The sequence below is a fragment of the Barbus barbus genome (assembly GCF_936440315.1).
Source record: "Barbus barbus genome assembly, chromosome: 43".
Lineage (NCBI taxonomy): Eukaryota > Metazoa > Chordata > Actinopteri > Cypriniformes > Cyprinidae > Barbus > Barbus barbus.
In genome coordinates this window covers 25,559,422-25,585,506 of record NC_136721.1, presented here as the reverse complement: position 1 = coordinate 25,585,506, position 26,085 = coordinate 25,559,422, and the positions used below count along the sequence as shown (strand labels likewise).

General features: G+C 37.1%; 4 long non-coding RNA genes across 5 annotated transcripts; all 4 read right to left on the bottom strand.

Moving 5' to 3' along the window:
* Window positions 1–226: 226 nt before the first annotated feature.
* LOC306862877 lies at window positions 227–4,996 on the bottom strand. Of its 2 annotated transcripts, XR_013783616.1 has the most exons (4): window positions 4,492–4,996; window positions 3,649–4,067; window positions 729–915; window positions 227–559 (listed from the first exon to the last, which is right to left on the bottom strand). It is a non-coding gene; the product is annotated as an uncharacterized lncRNA (long non-coding RNA). The 2 variants fall into 2 exon arrangements; XR_013783617.1 differs by lacking the exon at window positions 3,649–4,067 and having other exon boundaries at window positions 4,492–4,631.
* Window positions 4,997–6,610: 1,614 nt separating this feature from the next.
* LOC306862874 lies at window positions 6,611–11,444 on the bottom strand. Its single transcript, XR_013783613.1, has 3 exons — window positions 10,894–11,444; window positions 7,136–7,322; window positions 6,611–6,966 (listed from the first exon to the last, which is right to left on the bottom strand). It is a non-coding gene; the product is annotated as an uncharacterized lncRNA (long non-coding RNA).
* Window positions 11,445–11,874: 430 nt separating this feature from the next.
* Window positions 11,875–17,442, bottom strand: LOC306862878. Its single transcript, XR_013783618.1, has 3 exons — window positions 17,302–17,442; window positions 13,538–13,724; window positions 11,875–13,368 (listed from the first exon to the last, which is right to left on the bottom strand). It is a non-coding gene; the product is annotated as an uncharacterized lncRNA (long non-coding RNA).
* Window positions 17,443–19,426: 1,984 nt separating this feature from the next.
* On the bottom strand, window positions 19,427–24,086 carry LOC306862870. Its single transcript, XR_013783610.1, has 3 exons — window positions 23,715–24,086; window positions 19,948–20,134; window positions 19,427–19,778 (listed from the first exon to the last, which is right to left on the bottom strand). It is a non-coding gene; the product is annotated as an uncharacterized lncRNA (long non-coding RNA).
* Between the last annotated feature and the right edge of the window lie 1,999 nt (window positions 24,087–26,085).

The following is a 26,085-nucleotide window of genomic DNA, read 5'->3' as shown; positions in this document are numbered from 1 at the left end:
TCATATCATCAGCTGCTATATTAAAACCTGCTGTTTGCTGGCTGGCGCTGGGTGCATGACACCCAGATCTGTTAATTAAGTAAACAGATCTGGGTCAAAAATAATGAGTGCATGGCGCCCCTCACAATAAGTGTACCTTATTGAACCAGAAAAATTATTTTGAAAGATTATAATTTTAAAATGATTTTGAAAATAATAAAAATAATTACTCATTGAGAGGTTTATTAGTGAAGGAATAATTATCATAATTTAATTGTCGTCAAACACACATTATGTAAAATTCGTCTGAGCTGTGAGTTCACAGTAATCTCAGAAAACTTAATCCAGATATTTGAATCAAATCCGCTCACTTGTTTGAAGAACTAAATTAGCCAGAGATCAGTTATCAGGATGAAGAGATGAAAGAGGAGATCTGAACAGACTGTAGTGAGTGATGGAGTCTGTGATCATGATGCTGTTGTCTTCAGCTGCTGCTGTCTCAGGGATGTTGTGTGTTCTTCAGAACATGATGAAGTTTCTCCAGAATTAAAGTTTACAGGCCTGTCTGGATCATGAGAGACTGGAAATCACAAACATACATCAGATTATCCTCATTGTTCTCAGTCTTTGACACACAATCACACATCTGTAAACTTTCATCTTACAGAAAATCTGATCAATCTGTCTGAATGTGACACTTTAAGACAGGTGTGTGAAGACTAGAATTAACATAATGAACAAACACTTACAGTTTGGTTTTATTTCCTTCATACTGTTACATCTAACAGGTCTCCGTCTGTTTTTCTCTTGTGTTTCACTGGTTTGTGTCTCATTTCTGGACTCCATTTCTCTCTCCCTCCTGTTGTTTTTTTCTTATCTGGTTTCTGATACTCCAGCAGTTTTCTCTCTGTGTTCATTTCTTCACTCCATCTCTATCTGTGAAATCACACAGAAGACATGAAGAGTTTAGTTAAAGCCAGTTTTAGTTCAAGAGCAGGTTCAATATATATCATCATGTGACTAAACCAGTAACAGTCAACAGTAGGATGTAACCATTCACTCAACTCAATGGAATATAATTCATGATACTGATTCACAATACGATTTTCTCATGATTCATTTTTTAACAAAATGAGGTTTATGACAAAAGTGTAATTGTATTATTTCTCAGACAAAATGCTGCTCATTTCTTTGAGAAATTGAAATGTCATAAAATAAAACTAAAGTGAAATATTAAAACAAATCCCAAATCAAATAAAGAAATGTCTTCATATAAACAAACTAAGGCTTTGTCAGTGTGTATTGATTACCATTTGTATAACCACAGTTTTACTCCAAATACCATGGTTAAACTGATTAGTTTAGCAAATATATGGTTAATTTGTGGTTACCATGCTATAACTATACACTGTGTGCATAATTATTAGGCACATTGATATTCTGATCATATTTTTTTCCCAAGTGAACGCCTCACTTCTTTCTGGGACTTTTCCAAACTCCCTTAAAACTGCAGTTGTTAAGCCCCTTCTGAAAAAGCGCAATCTTGATAACACCATGTTGAGCAACTATAGACCCGTATCAAATCTTCCTTTCATAGGTAAGATTATTGAAAAGGTAGTTTTTAATCAGCTGAACAACTACTTAAACTCAAATGGATACCTGGACAATTTTCAATCTGGTTTCCGAGCACATCACAGCACAGAGACAGCACTCATTAAGATAATAAATGATATTCGCGTCAATTCTGATTCTGGCAAAATATCAGTGCTGGTACTACTAGATCTTAGTGCTGCGTTTGACACTGTCCATCATAACATACTTCTAGAGAGACTGGAAAACTGGGTCGGGCTTTCTGGGATGGCACTCAAATGGTTCAGGTCATACTTAGAAGGGAGAGGTTATGTGAGTATAGGAGAGCATAAGTCTAAGTGGACGGCCATGACATGTGGAGTCCCACAAGGCTCAATTCTTGCACCGCTCTTGTTTAACCTGTATATGCTCCCACTAAGTCAGATAATGAGGAAGAACCAAATTGCCTATCACAGCTATGCTGATGATACCCAGATTTACCTAGCCTTATCTCCAAATGACTACAGCCCCATTGACTCCCTCTGCCAATGCATTGATGAAATTAACAGTTGGATGTGCCAGAACTTTCTTCAGTTAAAGAAGGAGAAAACTGAAGTCATTGCATTTGGAAACAAAGATGAAGTTCTCAAGGTGAATGCATACCTTGACTCTAGGGGTCAAACAACGAAAAATCAAGTCAGAAATCTTGGGGTGATTCTGGAGACAGACCTTAGTTTCAGTAGTCATGTCAAAGCAATAACTAAATCAGCATACTATCATCTCAAAAATATTGCAAGAATTAGATGTTTTGTCTCCAATCAAGACTTGGAGAAACTTGTTCATGCCTTTATCACCAGCAGGGTGGATTACTGTAATGGTCTCCTCACCGGCCTTCCCAAGAAGACCATTAGACAGCTGCAGCTCATCCAGAACACTGCTGCCAGGATTCTGACTAGAACCAGAGAATCTGAGCATATCACACCAGTCCTCAGGTCCTTACACTGGCTTCCAGTTACATTTAGGATTGATTTTAAAGTACTTTTACTCGTTTATAAGTCACTCAATGGCCTAGGACCTAAATATATTGCTGATATGCTCACTGAATATAAACCTAACAGACCACTCAGATCATTAGGATCGAGTCAGTTAGAAATACCAAGGGTTCACACAAAACAAGGGGAGTCTGCTTTTAGCTATTATGCGGCCCGCAGCTGGAACCAGCTTCCAGAAGAGATCAGATGTGCTAAAACATTAGCCACATTTAAATCAAGACTCAAAACTCATCTATTTAACTGTGCATTTGTTGAATGAGCACTGTGCTATATGTCCGAACTGACTGCAATGAATTTTATGTATAATCATTTTCTTTAAATTTATTTTAAATCATTTTCTATATCATTTTAAAATTCCTTGTTTTTATTATTCTTATTTCCATGTTTTTATTGATTTTAATGTCTATTTCACTTTCTTTTATGTAAAAGCACTTTGAATTACCACTGTGTATGAAATGTGCTATATAAATAAACTTGCCTTGCCTTGCCTTGCCTTGCCTTGCCAAGCACATTTTACCAATTCCAAACCACATCAATCTCAATAACTATTAAACTTGTATTTAATCATTTATAAGTGATATATAATTGTCCATGAAGGCTGGAAGTGAAAAACCTTATATTCAGGTGTGCAGAATTATTAAGCAGGATTTCACTCAGGTTTCACTCAGACTGAAATGTCAAATTATTAAATACCCATGATAAATATTAAAATGCATTACAGAATCACTAATGCAATACAGAAATTGCAAAGTTAAGGCATGACCATTGGACAGCTGTTTGAAGAATTTATCTTCCAGAATCTGTCAGTAAGTTTTAGGAGCTCATTTTTAGTCAATCCTGAAGACAGACTTTTCAGGATAGGAAATGGAATAAAAATGAGCTCCTAAAACTTACTGACAGATTCTGGAAGATAAATTCTTCAAACAATGGTACAAGAGGATGTGCTTGATGTGCCATAAAGCCTATAAAAAATGAGTCTTCATGTATTTCACAATACTTCAGAATGTTATTCTTATTAAATGAGGGTTATTTTTTAGGATTTTTTTACCCAAGCAAAGTCTCTCAGAACCAAGTCTCGCGTAGCCAGACCTAAAGCTAAAAGTGGAGAGCAGACAGAGTGATGAAGCCAATCAGCGTATGGGGATGGTTAGGAGGCCATGATGGTCAGAGGTCAATGGGCAAATTTGGCCAGGATGCCGGGTTACACCCTACACTTTTTCGAAGGACATCCTAGGATTTTTAATGACCACAGAGAGTCAGGACCTCGGTTTAACGTCTCATCCGAAGGACGGTGCTTTTTACAGTACAGTGTCCCCGTCACTATACCGGGGCGTTAGGACCCACACAGACCGCAGGGTGAGCACCTCCTGCTGGCCTCACTAACACCTCTTCCAACAGCAACCTAGTTTTCACCGGAGGTCTCCCATCCAGGTACTGACCAGCTCAACCCTGCTTAGCTTCAGCATTCTGTCATTTACACAAGAAGAAGATGAACATTGCATGGTAATCAAAACAATACATATACAATACTTTCTTGCATGCAAAAGATAGAATTTGCTTTCCTTAAATAAATCAGTTAATCATTTCCTTTAGGAATAAAACACATGTCCAGTAAAAATGTATTTCTACATCAATGATGTAAAAGAGATAAAATCATCAAAGTTGTGCTGCCTTAGTTTAGAAGTGCTCCTCTTTCATTTTCATCAAATCTCTAGCCTACCAGACTCTACTTCTTTTTGTTCTTGTTGTTAATAGGCTATAATATAATATAATTACTGTCTTTTGCCATACATACATACTATGTTTTGTATTTTTTGACATTTCTATATCACAGTTAGCTATAGCTTAAATAACAAATCATAAAATGAATAAATATGATTGTTTTGATCACCTTGTGTCGAACTGAAGAGAAGAAACATCCATCACAACTCTGAGATCTCTGCTGATGTTGTGCCGTCTGAGGTTCAGGAGGATTGTTATAAAGTGAGAAGACGAGAAATACATCCGCAGAAGGGCTTAAATTCCGAGAACTGAAAGACTGATTCTCCAAACGCGAGATTCGCTGCGAAAAACATTATACTCTGATATTCTGTGAACAGAAAAGGGCTTCAGTTCTAAGAACAGGACACATACCGAAACGGAAAAGGAAATGGTTTTGATTAAAGTGTATTAAAGCTGGTCATGTGTTGTTTAAGATGCGTTTTAACAACTCTGTGACAACAATGTCGCTGCAGACCAAGCACTTCCTCAGAACACCTGCAGTATGCTCAACTGAAAACCAGTAGATATGAGACCTTACAGTGACTGATACAAAAACAAAAGTCAGATCATGATCAGGACAAGATGCAGGATCGTCACAGCTAATTGTTTTAGCTTATTGACAATATTGTGAAACCACTATAAAGACTGATTAATATTTGATGGAATTTTCAAACTTTGCATAAACTCATCTAAAACAAATCTTGAACTTAATTATTAGTTAAAATACTTCTAATACCATTAAAAAATAATCACAAAAGATGAAGATATCATTAGATACATGGAACAACCCCAAACCCGCCTGTGCAAAACCCAGACATAAACATCAGAAACTCAGGAGAGGAAATATGATAACTGAACTAGAAACAGCTGTAACCAGTAACCATGGTTACAAACACTTACTTTGTAACCTAGGAATGAACTGAAAAAAAAAAAAATATATATATATATATATATATTTAAGACAAACTGCTGCAACCTATTTCTTGGTATTTTCTTGGTGAAATTGTTAGCCAATTTTCATCATGCATTTCACACAATTATACACCACATTCCTTGTTTCAGTTTAACCTAGTTCCCACATTTCCTCCGTCGAGTTTAATATCTTTTTTTTAGATCGTTTGTTCATTCATTCGTTCATTCATACAGTAGGCTAGGCTAGCGTCGTAGGGGTGAACTAGCCAGCTAGCAAACTGCTCACGATGGCAGACGGTGCTAATATTGTCAACCTGACCTGCGAAGCCATTTGAAAGTCTTCCTTACGAGGAGAAACTTAGAATTAAACAGCAGGGCAGATCAACACCTAAGATTGATTTAGTGCAAAAGATAGGGAAAAGTAACAGGTCTTTTCAGATCTCCTGGTATGACAAAGTTAGCTGGCTGACTGGAAGTGCTGTGACAAATAACATGTACTGCTGAGAACGAAGGGCAGAATTTACATATAAATAAATGGACAACTTTTATGATGTAGGCCAAAAACTGAGCTTTCCCTCTTTGAAAGACCAGCCGCCACTGGTTTGCACGTCTTATATTATATAAGTGTTCACTATCAAATGCAGGAAACTGTGACGTGCAGAATGTTGTCAGTAAAAGTGCAGTCTAAAGAAACGGATCTGAGAAACAAACGGTTCATTGGTCTGTTTGATTAGAGGAGTCTGTGAAAGCTGGGGTCTGTTCTTCAGATGTGGATTACTCCGTTATCTGGGTTTTATTGTTGATGATTTGACTTGATCCAGGATTGGTTGGTTCTTCGAAGCTCATCCTGGAGTTGTTGTCATAGCAACAGGTCCTTAAGCTCAAACCTGCTCCGGATCAAGCTTATTTCATGTAAACAGGATTAGACTGAAGGTGATACTGAAAATCTGTCTCAACCACTGCTACTTTCACTACAATAAGCAGAGGTGTGATGCCCAAAGTGAGGGGCACGTGCCCCCTCAGATTTTTGAGCCAAGTGTATTTTGAATGCAGCTTCCAAAAGACTAAAAATAGTCAAATAATATTTTCTATATTTGCTACAATCACACCGGCGTGATTAAATCGTTCAGCACTTCATATCATCAGCTGCTATATTAAAACCTGCTGTTTGCTGGCTGGCGCTGGGTGCATGACACCCAGATCTGTTAATTAAGTAAACAGATCTGGGTCAAAAATAATGAGTGCATGGCGCCCCTCACAATAAGTGTACCTTATTGAACCAGAAAAATTATTTTGAAAGATTATAATTTTAAAATGATTTTGAAAATAATAAAAATAATTACTCATTGAGAGGTTTATTAGTGAAGGAATAATTAACATAATTTAATTGTCGTCAAACACACATTATGTAAAATTCGTCTGAGCTGTGAGTTCACAGTAATCTCAGAAAACTTAATCCAGATATTTGAATCAAATCCGCTCACTTGTTTGAAGAACTAAATTAGCCAGAGATCAGTTATCAGGATGAAGAGATGAAAGAGGAGATCTGAACAGACTGTAGTGAGTGATGGAGTCTGTGATCATGATGCTGTTGTCTGCAGCTGCTGCTGTCTCAGGGATGTTGTGTGTTCTTCAGAACATGATGAAGTTTCTCCAGAATTAAAGTTTACAGGCCTGTCTGGATCATGAGAGACTGGAAATCACAAACATACATCAGATTATCCTCATTGTTCTCAGTCTTTGACACACAATCACACATCTGTAAACTTTCATCTTACAGAAAATCTGATCAATCTGTCTGAATGTGACACTTTAAGACAGGTGTGTGAAGACTAGAATTAACATAATGAACAAACACTTACAGTTTGGTTTTATTTCCTTCATACTGTTACATCGAACAAGTTTCCGTCTGTTTTTCTCTTGTGTTTCACTGGTTTGTGTCTCATTTCTGGACTCCATTTCTCTCTCCCTCCTGTTGTTTTTTTCTTATCTGGTTTCTGATACTCCAGCAGTTTTCTCTCTGTGTTCATTTCTTCACTCCATCTCTATCTGTGAAATCACACAGAAGACATGAAGAGTTTAGTTAAAGCCAGTTTTAGTTCAAGAGCAGGTTCAATATATATCATCATGTGACTAAACCAGTAACAGTCAACAGTAGGATGTAACCATTCACTCAACTCAATGGAATATAATTCATGATACTGATTCACAATACGATTTTCTCATGATTCATTTTTTAACAAAATGAGGTTTATGACAAAAGTGTAATTGTATTATTTCTCAGACAAAATGCTGCTCATTTCTTTGAGAAATTGAAATGTCATAAAATAAAACTAAAGTGAAATATTAAAACAAATCCCAAATCAAATAAAGAAATGTCTTCATATAAACAAACTAAGGCTTTGTCAGTGTGTATTGATTACCATTTGTATAACCACAGTTTTACTCCAAATACCATGGTTAAACTGATTAGTTTAGCAAATATATGGTTAATTTGTGGTTACCATGCTATAACTATACACTGTGTGCATAATTATTAGGCACATTGATATTCTGATCATATTTTTTTCCCAAGTGAACGCCTCACTTCTTTCTGGGACTTTTCCAAACTCCCTTAAAACTGCAGTTGTTAAGCCCCTTCTGAAAAAGCGCAATCTTGATAACACCATGTTGAGCAACTATAGACCCATATCAAATCTTCCTTTCATAGGTAAGATTATTGAAAAGGTAGTTTTTAATCAGCTGAACAACTACTTAAACTCAAATGGATACCTGGACAATTTTCAATCTGGTTTCCGAGCACATCACAGCACAGAGACAGCACTCATTAAGATAATAAATGATATTCGCGTCAATTCTGATTCTGGCAAAATATCAGTGCTGGTACTACTAGATCTTAGTGCTGCGTTTGACACTGTCCATCATAACATACTTCTAGAGAGACTGGAAAACTGGGTCGGGCTTTCTGGGATGGCACTCAAATGGTTCAGGTCATACTTAGAAGGGAGAGGTTATGTGAGTATAGGAGAGCATAAGTCTAAGTGGACGGCCATGACATGTGGAGTCCCACAAGGCTCAATTCTTGCACCGCTCTTGTTTAACCTGTATATGCTCCCACTAAGTCAGATAATGAGGAAGAACCAAATTGCCTATCACAGCTATGCTGATGATACCCAGATTTACCTAGCCTTATCTCCAAATGACTACAGCCCCATTGACTCCCTCTGCCAATGCATTGATGAAATTAACAGTTGGATGTGCCAGAACTTTCTTCAGTTAAAGAAGGAGAAAACTGAAGTCATTGCATTTGGAAACAAAGATGAAGTTCTCAAGGTGAATGCATACCTTGACTCTAGGGGTCAAACAACGAAAAATCAAGTCAGAAATCTTGGGGTGATTCTGGAGACAGACCTTAGTTTCAGTAGTCATGTCAAAGCAATAACTAAATCAGCATACTATCATCTCAAAAATATTGCAAGAATTAGATGTTTTGTCTCCAATCAAGACTTGGAGAAACTTGTTCATGCCTTTATCACCAGCAGGGTGGATTACTGTAATGGTCTCCTCACCGGCCTTCCCAAGAAGACCATTAGACAGCTGCAGCTCATCCAGAACACTGCTGCCAGGATTCTGACTAGAACCAGAGAATCTGAGCATATCACACCAGTCCTCAGGTCCTTACACTGGCTTCCAGTTACATTTAGGATTGATTTTAAAGTACTTTTACTCGTTTATAAGTCACTCAATGGCCTAGGACCTAAATATATTGCTGATATGCTCACTGAATATAAACCTAACAGACCACTCAGATCATTAGGATCGAGTCAGTTAGAAATACCAAGGGTTCACACAAAACAAGGGGAGTCTGCTTTTAGCTATTATGCGGCCCGCAGCTGGAACCAGCTTCCAGAAGAGATCAGATGTGCTAAAACATTAGCCACATTTAAATCAAGACTCAAAACTCATCTATTTAACTGTGCATTTGTTGAATGAGCACTGTGCTATATGTCCGAACTGACTGCAATGAATTTTATGTATAATCATTTTCTTTAAATTTATTTTAAATCATTTTCTATATCATTTTAAAATTCCTTGTTTTTATTATTCTTATTTCCATGTTTTTATTGATTTTAATGTCTATTTCACTTTCTTTTATGTAAAAGCACTTTGAATTACCACTGTGTATGAAATGTGCTATATAAATAAACTTGCCTTGCCTTGCCTTGCCTTGCCTTGCCAAGCACATTTTACCAATTCCAAACCACATCAATCTCAATAACTATTAAACTTGTATTTAATCATTTATAAGTGATATATAATTGTCCATGAAGGCTGGAAGTGAAAAACCTTATATTCAGGTGTGCAGAATTATTAAGCAGGATTTCACTCAGGTTTCACTCAGACTGAAATGTCAAATTATTAAATACCCATGATAAATATTAAAATGCATTACAGAATCACTAATGCAATACAGAAATTGCAAAGTTAAGGCATGACCATTGGACAGCTGTTTGAAGAATTTATCTTCCAGAATCTGTCAGTAAGTTTTAGGAGCTCATTTTTAGTCAATCCTGAAGACAGACTTTTCAGGATAGGAAATGGAATAAAAATGAGCTCCTAAAACTTACTGACAGATTCTGGAAGATAAATTCTTCAAACAATGGTACAAGAGGATGTGCTTGATGTGCCATAAAGCCTATAAAAAATGAGTCTTCATGTATTTCACAATACTTCAGAATGTTATTCTTATTAAATGAGGGTTATTTTTTAGGATTTTTTTACCCAAGCAAAGTCTCTCAGAACCAAGTCTCGCGTAGCCAGACCTAAAGCTAAAAGTGGAGAGCAGACAGAGTGATGAAGCCAATCAGCGTATGGGGATGGTTAGGAGGCCATGATGGTCAGAGGTCAATGGGCAAATTTGGCCAGGATGCCGGGTTACACCCTACACTTTTTCGAAGGACATCCTAGGATTTTTAATGACCACAGAGAGTCAGGACCTCGGTTTAACGTCTCATCCGAAGGACGGTGCTTTTTACAGTACAGTGTCCCCGTCACTATACCGGGGCGTTAGGACCCACACAGACCACAGGGTGAGCACCTCCTGCTGGCCTCACTAACACCTCTTCCAACAGCAACCTAGTTTTCACCGGAGGTCTCCCATCCAGGTACTGACCAGCTCAACCCTGCTTAGCTTCAGCATTCTGTCATTTACACAAGAAGAAGATGAACATTGCATGGTAATCAAAACAATACATATACAATACTTTCTTGCATGCAAAAGATAGAATTTGCTTTCCTTAAATAAATCAGTTAATCATTTCCTTTAGGAATAAAACACATGTCCAGTAAAAATGTATTTCTACATCAATGATGTAAAAGAGATAAAATCATCAAAGTTGTGCTGCCTTAGTTTAGAAGTGCTCCTCTTTCATTTTCATCAAATCTCTAGCCTACCAGACTCTACTTCTTTTTGTTCTTGTTGTTAATAGGCTATAATATAATTACTGTCTTTTGCCATACATACATACTATGTTTTGTATTTTTTGACATTTCTATATCACAGTTAGCTATAGCTTAAATAACAAATCATAAAATGAATAAATATGATTGTTTTGATCACCTTGTGTCGAACTGAAGAGAAGAAACATCCATCACAACTCTGAGATCTCTGCTGATGTTGTGCCGTCTGAGGTTCAGGAGGATTGTTATAAAGTGAGAAGACGAGAAATACATCCGCAGAAGGGCTTAAATTCCGAGAACTGAAAGACTGATTCTCCAAACGCGAGATTCGCTGCAAAAAACATTATACTCTGATATTCTGTGAACAGAAAAGGGCTTCAGTTCTAAGAACAGGACACATACCGAAACGGAAAAGGAAATGGTTTTGATTAAAGTGTATTAAAGCTGGTCATGTGTTGTTTAAGATGCGTTTTAACAACTCTGTGACAACAATGTCGCTGCAGACCAAGCACTTCCTCCGAACACCTGCAGTATGCTCAACTGAAAACCAGTAGATATGAGACCTTACAGTGACTGATACAAAAACAAAAGTCAGATCATGATCAGGACAAGATGCAGGATCGTCACAGCTAATTGTTTTAGCTTATTGACAATATTGTGAAACCACTATAAAGACTGATTAATATTTGATGGAATTTTCAAACTTTGCATAAACTCATCTAAAACAAATCTTGAACTTAATTATTAGTTAAAATACTTCTAATACCATTAAAAAATAATCACAAAAGATGAAGATATCATTAGATACATGGAACAACCCCAAACCCGCCTGTGCAAAACCCAGACATAAACATCAGAAACTCAGGAGAGGAAATATGATAACTGAACTAGAAACAGCTGTAACCAGTAACCATGGTTACAAACACTTACTTTGTAACCTAGGAATGAACTGAAAAAAAAAAAAATATATATATATATATATATATTTAAGACAAACTGCTGCAACCTATTTCTTGGTATTTTCTTGGTGAAATTGTTAGCCAATTTTCATCATGCATTTCACACAATTATACACCACATTCCTTGTTTCAGTTTAACCTAGTTCCCACATTTCCTCCGTCGAGTTTAATATCTTTTTTTTAGATCGTTTGTTCATTCATTCGTTCATTCATACAGTAGGCTAGGCTAGCGTCGTAGGGGTGAACTAGCCAGCTAGCAAACTGCTCACGATGGCAGACGGTGCTAATATTGTCAACCTGACCTGCGAAGCCATTTGAAAGTCTTCCTTACGAGGAGAAACTTAGAATTAAACAGCAGGGCAGATCAACACCTAAGATTGATTTAGTGCAAAAGATAGGGAAAAGTAACAGGTCTTTTCAGATCTCCTGGTATGACAAAGTTAGCTGGCTGACTGGAAGTGCTGTGACAAATAACATGTACTGCTGAGAACGAAGGGCAGAATTTACATATAAATAAATGGACAACTTTTATGATGTAGGCCAAAAACTGAGCTTTCCCTCTTTGAAAGACCAGCCGCCACTGGTTTGCACGTCTTATATTATATAAGTGTTCACTATCAAATGCAGGAAACTGTGACGTGCAGAATGTTGTCAGTAAAAGTGCAGTCTAAAGAAACGGATCTGAGAAACAAACGGTTCATTGGTCTGTTTGATTAGAGGAGTCTGTGAAAGCTGGGGTCTGTTCTTCAGATGTGGATTACTCCGTTATCTGGGTTTTATTGTTGATGATTTGACTTGATCCAGGATTGGTTGGTTCTTCGAAGCTCATCCTGGAGTTGTTGTCATAGCAACAGGTCCTTAAGCTCAAACCTGCTCCGGATCAAGCTTATTTCATGTAAACAGGATTAGACTGAAGGTGATACTGAAAATCTGTCTCAACCACTGCTACTTTCACTACAATAAGCAGAGGTGTGATGCCCAAAGTGAGGGGCACGTGCCCCCTCAGATTTTTGAGCCAAGTGTATTTTGAATGCAGCTTCCAAAAGACTAAAAATAGTCAAATAATATTTTCTATATTTGCTACAATCACACCGGCGTGATTAAATCGTTCAGCACTTCATATCATCAGCTGCTATATTAAAACCTGCTGTTTGCTGGCTGGCGCTGGGTGCATGACACCCAGATCTGTTAATTAAGTAAACAGATCTGGGTCAAAAATAATGAGTGCATGGCGCCCCTCACAATAAGTGTACCTTATTGAACCAGAAAAATTATTTTGAAAGATTATAATTTTAAAATGATTTTGAAAATAATAAAAATAATTACTCATTGAGAGGTTTATTAGTGAAGGAATAATTATCATAATTTAATTGTCGTCAAACACACATTATGTAAAATTCGTCTGAGCTGTGAGTTCACAGTAATCTCAGAAAACTTAATCCAGATATTTGAATCAAATCCGCTCACTTGTTTGAAGAACTAAATTAGCCAGAGATCAGTTATCAGGATGAAGAGATGAAAGAGGAGATCTGAACAGACTGTAGTGAGTGATGGAGTCTGTGATCATGATGCTGTTGTCTGCAGCTGCTGCTGTCTCAGGGATGTTGTGTGTTCTTCAGAACATGATGAAGTTTCTCCAGAATTAAAGTTTACAGGCCTGTCTGGATCATGAGAGACTGGAAATCACAAACATACATCAGATTATCCTCATTGTTCTCAGTCTTTGACACACAATCACACATCTGTAAACTTTCATCTTACAGAAAATCTGATCAATCTGTCTGAATGTGACACTTTAAGACAGGTGTGTGAAGACTAGAATTAACATAATGAACAAACACTTACAGTTTGGTTTTATTTCCTTCATACTGTTACATCTAACAGGTCTCCGTCTGTTTTTCTCTTGTGTTTCACTGGTTTGTGTCTCATTTCTGGACTCCATTTCTCTCTCCCTCCTGTTGTTTTTTTCTTATCTGGTTTCTGATACTCCAGCAGTTTTCTCTCTGTGTTCATTTCTTCACTCCATCTCTATCTGTGAAATCACACAGAAGACATGAAGAGTTTAGTTAAAGCCAGTTTTAGTTCAAGAGCAGGTTCAATATATATCATCATGTGACTAAACCAGTAACAGTCAACAGTAGGATGTAACCATTCACTCAACTCAATGGAATATAATTCATGATACTGATTCACAATACGATTTTCTCATGATTCATTTTTTAACAAAATGAGGTTTATGACAAAAGTGTAATTGTATTATTTCTCAGACAAAATGCTGCTCATTTCTTTGAGAAATTGAAATGTCATAAAATAAAACTAAAGTGAAATATTAAAACAAATCCCAAATCAAATAAAGAAATGTCTTCATATAAACAAACTAAGGCTTTGTCAGTGTGTATTGATTACCATTTGTATAACCACAGTTTTACTCCAAATACCATGGTTAAACTGATTAGTTTAGCAAATATATGGTTAATTTGTGGTTACCATGCTATAACTATACACTGTGTGCATAATTATTAGGCACATTGATATTCTGATCATATTTTTTTCCCAAGTGAACGCCTCACTTCTTTCTGGGACTTTTCCAAACTCCCTTAAAACTGCAGTTGTTAAGCCCCTTCTGAAAAAGCGCAATCTTGATAACACCATGTTGAGCAACTATAGACCCATATCAAATCTTCCTTTCATAGGTAAGATTATTGAAAAGGTAGTTTTTAATCAGCTGAACAACTACTTAAACTCAAATGGATACCTGGACAATTTTCAATCTGGTTTCCGAGCACATCACAGCACAGAGACAGCACTCATTAAGATAATAAATGATATTCGCGTCAATTCTGATTCTGGCAAAATATCAGTGCTGGTACTACTAGATCTTAGTGCTGCGTTTGACACTGTCCATCATAACATACTTCTAGAGAGACTGGAAAACTGGGTCGGGCTTTCTGGGATGGCACTCAAATGGTTCAGGTCATACTTAGAAGGGAGAGGTTATGTGAGTATAGGAGAGCATAAGTCTAAGTGGACGGCCATGACATGTGGAGTCCCACAAGGCTCAATTCTTGCACCGCTCTTGTTTAACCTGTATATGCTCCCACTAAGTCAGATAATGAGGAAGAACCAAATTGCCTATCACAGCTATGCTGATGATACCCAGATTTACCTAGCCTTATCTCCAAATGACTACAGCCCCATTGACTCCCTCTGCCAATGCATTGATGAAATTAACAGTTGGATGTGCCAGAACTTTCTTCAGTTAAAGAAGGAGAAAACTGAAGTCATTGCATTTGGAAACAAAGATGAAGTTCTCAAGGTGAATGCATACCTTGACTCTAGGGGTCAAACAACGAAAAATCAAGTCAGAAATCTTGGGGTGATTCTGGAGACAGACCTTAGTTTCAGTAGTCATGTCAAAGCAATAACTAAATCAGCATACTATCATCTCAAAAATATTGCAAGAATTAGATGTTTTGTCTCCAATCAAGACTTGGAGAAACTTGTTCATGCCTTTATCACCAGCAGGGTGGATTACTGTAATGGTCTCCTCACCGGCCTTCCCAAGAAGACCATTAGACAGCTGCAGCTCATCCAGAACGCTGCTGCCAGGATTCTGACTAGAACCAGAAAATCTGAGCATATCACACCAGTCCTCAGGTCCTTACACTGGCTTCCAGTTACATTTAGGATTGATTTTAAAGTACTTTTACTCGTTTATAAGTCACTCAATGGCCTAGGACCTAAATATATTGCTGATATGCTCACTGAATATAAACCTAACAGACCACTCAGATCATTAGGATCGAGTCAGTTAGAAATACCAAGGGTTCACACAAAACAAGGGGAGTCTGCTTTTAGCTATTATGCGGCCCGCAGCTGGAACCAGCTTCCAGAAGAGATCAGATGTGCTAAAACATTAGCCACATTTAAATCAAGACTCAAAACTCATCTATTTAACTGTGCATTTGTTGAATGAGCACTGTGCTATATGTCCGAACTGACTGCAATGAATTTTATGTATAATCATTTTCTTTAAATTTATTTTAAATCATTTTCTATATCATTTTAAAATTCCTTGTTTTTATTATTCTTATTTCCATGTTTTTATTGATTTTAATGTCTATTTCACTTTCTTTTATGTAAAAGCACTTTGAATTACCACTGTGTATGAAATGTGCTATATAAATAAACTTGCCTTGCCTTGCCTTGCCTTGCCTTGCCAAGCACATTTTACCAATTCCAAACCACATCAATCTCAATAACTATTAAACTTGTATTTAATCATTTATAAGTGATATATAATTGTCCATGAAGGCTGGAAGTGAAAAACCTTATATTCAGGTGTGCAGAATTATTAAGCAGGATTTCACTCAGGTTTCACTCAGACTGAAATGTCAAATTATTAAATACCCATGATAAATATTAAAATGCATTACAGAATCACTAATGCAATACAGAAATTGCAAAGTTAAGGCATGACCATTGGACAGCTGTTTGAAGAATTTATCTTCCAGAATCTGTCAGTAAGTTTTAGGAGCTCATTTTTAGTCAATCCTGAAGACAGACTTTTCAGGATAGGAAATGGAATAAAAATGAGCTCCTAAAACTTACTGACAGATTCTGGAAGATAAATTCTTCAAACAATGGTACAAGAGGATGTGCTTGATGTGCCATAAAGCCTATAAAAAATGAGTCTTCATGTATTTCACAATACTTCAGAATGTTATTCTTATTAAATGAGGGTTATTTTTTAGGATTTTTTTACCCAAGCAAAGTCTCTCAGAACCAAGTCTCGCGTAGCCAGACCTAAAGCTAAAAGTGGAGAGCAGACAGAGTGATGAAGCCAATCAGCGTATGGGGATGGTTAGGAGGCCATGATGGTCAGAGGTCAATGGGGAAATTTTGGCCAGGATGCCGGGTTACACCCTACACTTTTTCGAAGGACATCCTAGGATTTTTAATGACCACAGAGAGTCAGGACCTCGGTTTAACGTCTCATCCGAAGGACGGTGCTTTTTACAGTACAGTGTCCCCGTCACTATACCGGGGCGTTAGGACCCACACAGACCACAGGGTGAGCACCCCCTGCTGGCCTCACTAACACCTCTTCCAACAGCAACCTAGTTTTCACCGGAGGTCTCCCATCCAGGTACTGACCAGCTCAACCCTGCTTAGCTTCAGCATTCTGTCATTTACACAAGAAGAAGATGAACATTGCATGGTAATCAAAACAATACATATACAATACTTTCTTGCATGCAAAAGATAGAATTTGCTTTCCTTAAATAAATCAGTTAATCATTTCCTTTAGGAATAAAACACATGTCCAGTAAAAATGTATTTCTACATCAATGATGTAAAAGAGATAAAATCATCAAAGTTGTGCTGCCTTAGTTTAGAAGTGCTCCTCTTTCATTTTCATCAAATCTCTAGCCTACCAGACTCTACTTCTTTTTGTTCTTGTTGTTAATAGGCTATAATATAATATAATTACTGTCTTTTGCCATACATACATACTATGTTTTGTATTTTTTGACATTTCTATATCACAGTTAGCTATAGCTTAAATAACAAATCATAAAATGAATAAATATGATTGTTTTGATCACCTTGTGTCGAACTGAAGAGAAGAAACATCCATCACAACTCTGAGATCTCTGCTGATGTTGTGCCGTCTGAGGTTCAGGAGGATTGTTATAAAGTGAGAAGACGAGAAATACATCCGCAGAAGGGCTTAAATTCCGAGAACTGAAAGACTGATTCTCCAAACGCGAGATTCGCTGCGAAAAACATTATACTCTGATATTCTGTGAACAGAAAAGGGCTTCAGTTCTAAGAACAGGACACATACCGAAACGGAAAAGGAAATGGTTTTGATTAAAGTGTATTAAAGCTGGTCATGTGTTGTTTAAGATGCGTTTTAACAACTCTGTGACAACAATGTCGCTGCAGACCAAGCACTTCCTCCGAACACCTGCAGTATGCTCAACTGAAAACCAGTAGATATGAGACCTTACAGTGACTGATACAAAAACAAAAGTCAGATCATGATCAGGACAAGATGCAGGATCGTCACAGCTAATTGTTTTAGCTTATTGACAATATTGTGAAACCACTATAAAGACTGATTAATATTTGATGGAATTTTCAAACTTTGCATAAACTCATCTAAAACAAATCTTGAACTTAATTATTAGTTAAAATACTTCTAATACCATTAAAAAATAATCACAAAAGATGAAGATATCATTAGATACATGGAACAACCCCAAACCCGCCTGTGCAAAACCCAGACATAAACATCAGAAACTCAGGAGAGGAAATATGATAACTGAACTAGAAACAGCTGTAACCAGTAACCATGGTTACAAACACTTACTTTGTAACCTAGGAATGAACTGAAAAAAAAAAATATATATATATATATATATATATATTTAAGACAAACTGCTGCAACCTATTTCTTGGTATTTTCTTGGTGAAATTGTTAGCCAATTTTCATCATGCATTTCACACAATTATACACCACATTCCTTGTTTCAGTTTAACCTAGTTCCCACATTTCCTCCGTCGAGTTTAATATCTTTTTTTTAGATCGTTTGTTCATTCATTCGTTCATTCATACAGTAGGCTAGGCTAGCGTCGTAGGGGTGAACTAGCCAGCTAGCAAACTGCTCACGATGGCAGACGGTGCTAATATTGTCAACCTGACCTGCGAAGCCATTTGAAAGTCTTCCTTACGAGGAGAAACTTAGAATTAAACAGCAGGGCAGATCAACACCTAAGATTGATTTAGTGCAAAAGATAGGGAAAAGTAACAGGTCTTTTCAGATCTCCTGGTATGACAAAGTTAGCTGGCTGACTGGAAGTGCTGTGACAAATAACATGTACTGCTGAGAACGAAGGGCAGAATTTACATATAAATAAATGGACAACTTTTATGATGTAGGCCAAAAACTGAGCTTTCCCTCTTTGAAAGACCAGCCGCCACTGGTTTGCACGTCTTATATTATATAAGTGTTCACTATCAAATGCAGGAAACTGTGACGTGCAGAATGTTGTCAGTAAAAGTGCAGTCTAAAGAAACGGATCTGAGAAACAAACGGTTCATTGGTCTGTTTGATTAGAGGAGTCTGTGAAAGCTGGGGTCTGTTCTTCAGATGTGGATTACTCCGTTATCTGGGTTTTATTGTTGATGATTTGACTTGATCCAGGATTGGTTGGTTCTTCGAAGCTCATCCTGGAGTTGTTGTCATAGCAACAGGTCCTTAAGCTCAAACCTGCTCCGGATCAAGCTTATTTCATGTAAACAGGATTAGACTGAAGGTGATACTGAAAATCTGTCTCAACCACTGCTACTTTCACTACAATAAGCAGAGGTGTGATGCCCAAAGTGAGGGGCACGTGCCCCCTCAGATTTTTGAGCCAAGTGTATTTTGAATGCAGCTTCCAAAAGACTAAAAATAGTCAAATAATATTTTCTATATTTGCTACAATCACACCGGCGTGATTAAATCGTTCAGCACTTCATATCATCAGCTGCTATATTAAAACCTGCTGTTTGCTGGCTGGCGCTGGGTGCATGACACCCAGATCTGTTAATTAAGTAAACAGATCTGGGTCAAAAATAATGAGTGCATGGCGCCCCTCACAATAAGTGTACCTTATTGAACCAGAAAAATTATTTTGAAAGATTATAATTTTAAAATGATTTTGAAAATAATAAAAATAATTACTCATTGAGAGGTTTATTAGTGAAGGAATAATTATCATAATTTAATTGTCGTCAAACACACATTATGTAAAATTCGTCTGAGCTGTGAGTTCACAGTAATCTCAGAAAACTTAATCCAGATATTTGAATCAAATCCGCTAACTTGTTTGAAGAACTAAATTAGCCAGAGATCAGTTATCAGGATGAAGAGATGAAAGAGGAGATCTGAACAGACTGTAGTGAGTGATGGAGTCTGTGATCATGATGCTGTTGTCTTCAGCTGCTGCTGTCTCAGGGATGTTGTGTGTTCTTCAGAACATGATGAAGTTTCTCCAGAATTAAAGTTTACAGGCCTGTCTGGATCATGAGAGACTGGAAATCACAAACATACATCAGATTATCCTCATTGTTCTCAGTCTTTGACACACAATCACACATCTGTAAACTTTCATCTTACAGAAAATCTGATCAATCTGTCTGAATGTGACACTTTAAGACAGGTGTGTGAAGACTAGAATTAACATAATGAACAAACACTTACAGTTTGGTTTTATTTCCTTCATACTGTTACATCTAACAGGTCTCCGTCTGTTTTTCTCTTGTGTTTCACTGGTTTGTGTCTCATTTCTGGACTCCATTTCTCTCTCCCTCCTGTTGTTTTTTTCTTATCTGGTTTCTGATACTCCAGCAGTTTTCTCTCTGTGTTCATTTCTTCACTCCATCTCTATCTGTGAAATCACACAGAAGACATGAAGAGTTTAGTTAAAGCCAGTTTTAGTTCAAGAGCAGGTTCAATATATATCATCATGTGACTAAACCAGTAACAGTCAACAGTAGGATGTAACCATTCACTCAACTCAATGGAATATAATTCATGATACTGATTCACAATACGATTTTCTCATGATTCATTTTTTAACAAAATGAGGTTTATGACAAAAGTGTAATTGTATTATTTCTCAGACAAAATGCTGCTCATTTCTTTGAGAAATTGAAATGTCATAAAATAAAACTAAAGTGAAATATTAAAACAAATCCCAAATCAAATAAAGAAATGTCTTCATATAAACAAACTAAGGCTTTGTCAGTGTGTATTGATTACCATTTGTATAACCACAGTTTTACTCCAAATACCATGGTTAAACTGATTAGTTTAGCAAATATATGGTTAATTTGTGGTTACCATGCTATAACTATACACTGTGTGCATAATTATTAGGCACATTGATATTCTGATCATATTTTTTTCCCAAGTGAACGCCTCACTTCTTTCTGGGACTTTTCCAAACTCCCTTAAAACTGCAGTTGTTAAGCCCCTTCTGAAAAAGCGCAATCTTGATAACACCATGTTGAGCAACTATAGACCCGTATCAAATCTTCCTTTCATAGGTAAGATTATTGAAAAGGTAGTTTTTAATCAGCTGAACAACTACTTAAACTCAAATGGATACCTGGACAATTTTCAATCTGGTTTCCGAGCACATCACAGCACAGAGACAGCACTCATTAAGATAATAAATGATATTCGCGTCAATTCTGATTCTGGCAAAATATCAGTGCTGGTACTACTAGATCTTAGTGCTGCGTTTGACACTGTCCATCATAACATACTTCTAGAGAGACTGGAAAACTGGGTCGGGCTTTCTGGGATGGCACTCAAATGGTTCAGGTCATACTTAGAAGGGAGAGGTTATTATGTGAGTATAGGAGAGCATAAGTCTAAGTGGACGGCCATGACATGTGGAGTCCCACAAGGCTCAATTCTTGCACCGCTCTTGTTTAACCTGTATATGCTCCCACTAAGTCAGATAATGAGGAAGAACCAAATTGCCTATCACAGCTATGCTGATGATACCCAGATTTACCTAGCCTTATCTCCAAATGACTACAGCCCCATTGACTCCCTCTGCCAATGCATTGATGAAATTAACAGTTGGATGTGCCAGAACTTTCTTCAGTTAAAGAAGGAGAAAACTGAAGTCATTGCATTTGGAAACAAAGATGAAGTTCTCAAGGTGAATGCATACCTTGACTCTAGGGGTCAAACAACGAAAAATCAAGTCAGAAATCTTGGGGTGATTCTGGAGACAGACCTTAGTTTCAGTAGTCATGTCAAAGCAATAACTAAATCAGCATACTATCATCTCAAAAATATTGCAAGAATTAGATGTTTTGTCTCCAATCAAGACTTGGAGAAACTTGTTCATGCCTTTATCACCAGCAGGGTGGATTACTGTAATGGTCTCCTCACCGGCCTTCCCAAGAAGACCATTAGACAACTGCAGCTCATCCAGAACACTGCTGCCAGGATTCTGACTAGAACCAGAAAATCTGAGCATATCACACCAGTCCTCAGGTCCTTACACTGGCTTCCAGTTACATTTAGGATTGATTTTAAAGTACTTTTACTCGTTTATAAGTCACTCAATGGCCTAGGACCTAAATATATTGCTGATATGCTCACTGAATATAAACCTAACAGACCACTCAGATCATTAGGATCGAGTCAGTTAGAAATACCAAGGGTTCACACAAAACAAGGGGAGTCTGCTTTTAGCTATTATGCGGCCCGCAGCTGGAACCAGCTTCCAGAAGAGATCAGATGTGCTAAAACATTAGCCACATTTAAATCAAGACTCAAAACTCATCTATTTAACTGTGCATTTGTTGAATGAGCACTGTGCTATATGTCCGAACTGACTGCAATGAATTTTATGTATAATCATTTTCTTTAAATTTATTTTAAATCATTTTCTATATCATTTTAAAATTCCTTGTTTTTATTATTCTTATTTCCATGTTTTTATTGATTTTAATGTCTATTTCACTTTCTTTTATGTAAAAGCACTTTGAATTACCACTGTGTATGAAATGTGCTATATAAATAAACTTGCCTTGCCTTGCCTTGCCTTGCCTTGCCAAGCACATTTTACCAATTCCAAACCACATCAATCTCAATAACTATTAAACTTGTATTTAATCATTTATAAGTGATATATAATTGTCCATGAAGGCTGGAAGTGAAAAACCTTATATTCAGGTGTGCAGAATTATTAAGCAGGATTTCACTCAGGTTTCACTCAGACTGAAATGTCAAATTATTAAATACCCATGATAAATATTAAAATGCATTACAGAATCACTAATGCAATACAGAAATTGCAAAGTTAAGGCATGACCATTGGACAGCTGTTTGAAGAATTTATCTTCCAGAATCTGTCAGTAAGTTTTAGGAGCTCATTTTTAGTCAATCCTGAAGACAGACTTTTCAGGATAGGAAATGGAATAAAAATGAGCTCCTAAAACTTACTGACAGATTCTGGAAGATAAATTCTTCAAACAATGGTACAAGAGGATGTGCTTGATGTGCCATAAAGCCTATAAAAAATGAGTCTTCATGTATTTCACAATACTTCAGAATGTTATTCTTATTAAATGAGGGTTATTTTTTAGGATTTTTTTACCCAAGCAAAGTCTCTCAGAACCAAGTCTCGCGTAGCCAGACCTAAAGCTAAAAGTGGAGAGCAGACAGAGTGATGAAGCCAATCAGCGTATGGGGATGGTTAGGAGGCCATGATGGTCAGAGGTCAATGGGGAAATTTTGGCCAGGATGCCGGGTTACACCCTACACTTTTTCGAAGGACATCCTAGGATTTTTAATGACCACAGAGAGTCAGGACCTCGGTTTAACGTCTCATCCGAAGGACGGTGCTTTTTACAGTACAGTGTCCCCGTCACTATACCGGGGCGTTAGAACCCACACAGACCGCAGGGTGAGCACCTCCTGCTGGCCTCACTAACACCTCTTCCAACAGCAACCTAGTTTTCACCGGAGGTCTCCCATCCAGGTACTGACCAGCTCAACCCTGCTTAGCTTCAGCATTCTGTCATTTACACAAGAAGAAGATGAACATTGCATGGTAATCAAAACAATACATATACAATACTTTCTTGCATGCAAAAGATAGAATTTGCTTTCCTTAAATAAATCAGTTAATCATTTCCTTTAGGAATAAAACACATGTCCAGTAAAAATGTATTTCTACATCAATGATGTAAAAGAGATAAAATCATCAAAGTTGTGCTGCCTTAGTTTAGAAGTGCTCCTCTTTCATTTTCATCAAATCTCTAGCCTACCAGACTCTACTTCTTTTTGTTCTTGTTGTTAATAGGCTATAATATAATATAATTACTGTCTTTTGCCATACATACATACTATGTTTTGTATTTTTTGACATTTCTATATCACAGTTAGCTATAGCTTAAATAACAAATCATAAAATGAATAAATATGATTGTTTTGATCACCTTGTGTCGAACTGAAGAGAAGAAACATCCATCACAACTCTGAGATCTCTGCTGATGTTGTGCCGTCTGAGGTTCAGGAGGATTGTTATAAAGTGAGAAGACGAGAAATACATCCGCAGAAGGGCTTAAATTCCGAGAACTGAAAGACTGATTCTCCAAACGCGAGATTCGCTGCGAAAAACATTATACTCTGATATTCTGTGAACAGAAAAGGGCTTCAGTTCTAAGAACAGGACACATACCGAAACGGAAAAGGAAATGGTTTTGATTAAAGTGTATTAAAGCTGGTCATGTGTTGTTTAAGATGCGTTTTAACAACTCTGTGACAACAATGTCGCTGCAGACCAAGCACTTCCTCAGAACACCTGCAGTATGCTCAACTGAAAACCAGTAGATATGAGACCTTACAGTGACTGATACAAAAACAAAAGTCAGATCATGATCAGGACAAGATGCAGGATCGTCACAGCTAATTGTTTTAGCTTATTGACAATATTGTGAAACCACTATAAAGACTGATTAATATTTGATGGAATTTTCAAACTTTGCATAAACTCATCTAAAACAAATCTTGAACTTAATTATTAGTTAAAATACTTCTAATACCATTAAAAAATAATCACAAAAGATGAAGATATCATTAGATACATGGAACAACCCCAAACCCGCCTGTGCAAAACCCAGACATAAACATCAGAAACTCAGGAGAGGAAATATGATAACTGAACTAGAAACAGCTGTAACCAGTAACCATGGTTACAAACACTTACTTTGTAACCTAGGAATGAACTGAAAAAAAAAAATATATATATATATATATATATATTTAAGACAAACTGCTGCAACCTATTTCTTGGTATTTTCTTGGTGAAATTGTTAGCCAATTTTCATCATGCATTTCACACAATTATACACCACATTCCTTGTTTCAGTTTAACCTAGTTCCCACATTTCCTCCGTCGAGTTTAATATCTTTTTTTTAGATCGTTTGTTCATTCATTCGTTCATTCATACAGTAGGCTAGGCTAGCGTCGTAGGGGTGAACTAGCCAGCTAGCAAACTGCTCACGATGGCAGACGGTGCTAATATTGTCAACCTGACCTGCGAAGCCATTTGAAAGTCTTCCTTACGAGGAGAAACTTAGAATTAAACAGCAGGGCAGATCAACACCTAAGATTGATTTAGTGCAAAAGATAGGGAAAAGTAACAGGTCTTTTCAGATCTCCTGGTATGACAAAGTTAGCTGGCTGACTGGAAGTGCTGTGACAAATAACATGTACTGCTGAGAACGAAGGGCAGAATTTACATATAAATAAATGGACAACTTTTATGATGTAGGCCAAAAACTGAGCTTTCCCTCTTTGAAAGACCAGCCGCCACTGGTTTGCACGTCTTATATTATATAAGTGTTCACTATCAAATGCAGGAAACTGTGACGTGCAGAATGTTGTCAGTAAAAGTGCAGTCTAAAGAAACGGATCTGAGAAACAAACGGTTCATTGGTCTGTTTGATTAGAGGAGTCTGTGAAAGCTGGGGTCTGTTCTTCAGATGTGGATTACTCCGTTATCTGGGTTTTATTGTTGATGATTTGACTTGATCCAGGATTGGTTGGTTCTTCGAAGCTCATCCTGGAGTTGTTGTCATAGCAACAGGTCCTTAAGCTCAAACCTGCTCCGGATCAAGCTTATTTCATGTAAACAGGATTAGACTGAAGGTGATACTGAAAATCTGTCTCAACCACTGCTACTTTCACTACAATAAGCAGAGGTGTGATGCCCAAAGTGAGGGGCACGTGCCCCCTCAGATTTTTGAGCCAAGTGTATTTTGAATGCAGCTTCCAAAAGACTAAAAATAGTCAAATAATATTTTCTATATTTGCTACAATCACACCGGCGTGATTAAATCGTTCAGCACTTCATATCATCAGCTGCTATATTAAAACCTGCTGTTTGCTGGCTGGCGCTGGGTGCATGACACCCAGATCTGTTAATTAAGTAAACAGATCTGGGTCAAAAATAATGAGTGCATGGCGCCCCTCACAATAAGTGTACCTTATTGAACCAGAAAAATTATTTTGAAAGATTATAATTTTAAAATGATTTTGAAAATAATAAAAATAATTACTCATTGAGAGGTTTATTAGTGAAGGAATAATTATCATAATTTAATTGTCGTCAAACACACATTATGTAAAATTCGTCTGAGCTGTGAGTTCACAGTAATCTCAGAAAACTTAATCCAGATATTTGAATCAAATCCGCTCACTTGTTTGAAGAACTAAATTAGCCAGAGATCAGTTATCAGGATGAAGAGATGAAAGAGGAGATCTGAACAGACTGTAGTGAGTGATGGAGTCTGTGATCATGATGC